This window comes from Etheostoma spectabile, chromosome 9, assembly GCF_008692095.1.
Source record: "Etheostoma spectabile isolate EspeVRDwgs_2016 chromosome 9, UIUC_Espe_1.0, whole genome shotgun sequence".
Classification (NCBI taxonomy): domain Eukaryota; kingdom Metazoa; phylum Chordata; class Actinopteri; order Perciformes; family Percidae; genus Etheostoma; species Etheostoma spectabile.
In genome coordinates, this window is record NC_045741.1 from 3340772 (window position 1) to 3343031 (window position 2260).

The 2260-nt window shown below is 43.0% G+C and overlaps 1 long non-coding RNA gene across 1 annotated transcript in view; it reads right to left on the reverse strand.

Moving 5' to 3' along the window:
* LOC116696092 (uncharacterized) overlaps positions 1 to 2193 on the reverse strand; it is a 17592-nt gene extending 15399 nt beyond the window's left edge. The window contains exon 1 of the long non-coding RNA XR_004333622.1: positions 2183 to 2193. This is a non-coding gene — a long non-coding RNA (uncharacterized LOC116696092). The remainder of the gene's footprint in view (positions 1 to 2182) is intronic.
* Between the last annotated feature and the right edge of the window lie 67 nt (positions 2194 to 2260).

The following is a 2260-nucleotide window of genomic DNA, read 5'->3' on the forward strand; positions in this document are numbered from 1 at the left end:
CTGTTTACCACATGAATTATCTGTATCTGTAGCAGTACTCGGACCGGGTGGGGCCTAACCAGGAAGTGGACAGGATTTAACCCGGAAGTGGGTCGGGTTGTCTTGAAATGGGCGGGGCTTTAACCGGTACATTATATTAAGCATACAATTGATATGGGTTGATCAGAAATTGTTATATTTATTGCTGATTAGAAAACTATTTACATGACAGCATCAGCATTGAGTGGCTGTGGCTCACACGCTCCACCCCCAGTGTAGCCAAAGCATAAGAGCACCTAGTCTCTCATTGCCAGACATGTCTTCACAGCGCTGCGTAGGAGGGTCTGGCTACAGGACCATACAGTCCTGGACCGGAGAAAAAATGGTCAGGGGACAAACAGAACTATGTCCCGCTCTGCGTTGATTGTGTAAACTGAGCCAACGTAACATTTACTACTTAAACTCAAACCACAATCTTTTTCTAAACCTAACCTAGTATTTGTGTGCCTAAACATAACCAAACAACATTGATAATTAGTTTAAAACCCAACGCATTCTCACGAACAGGTTTTTACGACATTGTACAAAAATGCATGCCCGAGAATTTGTATGATCTCCTAATCACGGCAAACTGAAGGTGACCGTCATGACATTTAAGTGTGGGCATCAAAACGACTGGTTAAGATTAGAAAAAAGATTGTGGTTTGGGTTCAAAACACCAACCCCCTTAAGTAGTACTCCCGGGTTACAAACACCCATTTCCTGGGTGAATGTTTTGGGATTTCCCCTTAACTTCTTCCAGGCCACTCCCTCGCTTGAAGCCAATTGTGTCCCCGACCTCCTCTCTTCGTAGCGCTTTTAGCTCTTACACATCAGCAGTCAGTATGCCACATATGGTAAAAAAATATATATGTCACTATCTGGAGTATTCTGCTGATTTGTACATCATTAAGGTGCATAACTTACTGGAACAAAGCAGAGGAACATGTTGTTGCTTGTGACAACAACATGGATAAAACATGTACTGTACATTGAAGTGATACTGTTGTTAAAGACCTGCTGATCTCGGGCCCAGATAGCTCAGTTGGTAGAGCGGGCGCCTACTTATATCTCCTCAAAGCAGCGGGCCAGGGTTAGACTCCGACCTGCGGCCCTTTGCTCCATGTCATTCCCCCTCTCTCTCCCCTGTCATGTCTTCATCTGTCCTGTTAAAAATAAGGCTGAAAATGCCCCAAAAATAATCAATATATTCTCTGATATGATTGCCCGCATTGCATTATGGGCTTTGAATGTGTCCAGCTCGGCTCATATCGTAGTGTTCCGTCTTACAGCACACTGCAATATTTCACCAGTAATAAGACCAAAGTAATAATACTAAAGAAACAAATACCATGACATCATCTAAATAAATTGATTGTTGATAGTTGTATTTTGTATTTAAAATATCAATAAACTAAGCAATCCAGCTTCCTTGGGAATAAGACCATAATTATTACATAACAAGAGATACATATGAACCGTGATAAGATCTGGTGAATACATATTGATTTAAACATCAATTATAGGGCTAAAAAAACAATAATAGCAAAGCTGTGTACAGCTTCTCTGCGAAAGATGCTTTCCGTTGAAATTTATTAGTTTAAAAAATGTATATAAACGTGACCATGTACACGAATCAATAGATCAAATTCAAGAACATTTGAGACTGGGTTGGACATTTCCCCTCTCTCTCTTCATTTATTCACATCCTTTTATCCTTCCCACCCTCCCATGGCCCCCCTCCCTCTCCCCCTTACACTTTTGACCTCTGACTTCACACTCTCCTCACGGGACTGACGAGCAGTGGTAAAACCCCTCGCCGACCATCTCCTCCTCCTCCTCCTACAGTCAAACCTTCCCATTCCTCTGCACCCCACTTACTGTAGGCTCAAGCAGACAGGCAGGGCCTTTGATATGCTAATTCCTTCCTCTTTTACATGTCTTTTTATTGTGTCGACCGGTAGCGATGCGAGCGCAGCGGGATCCTCGGCCTGGTACGCCGAGATGTTGTTTAGAGCTTCGTCAGTGATTTGCACTCTTCTTCCTTCACCATGGCCTGGAAGAAGAAACCACTTTAATCAGCTGAGAACAATGCATATTTAGGAATCTGTGGTAGTCACAGGGGATTGGTTAACCGGCTGACAGAGGGACAGTCACAGTGCACTTGTCCCTTTTTTACCAAGGCTCAAGGTAAGTACACATAAAAGTGAGTTTTTTACCCTCATGTTGTCCTCGGGTCAAA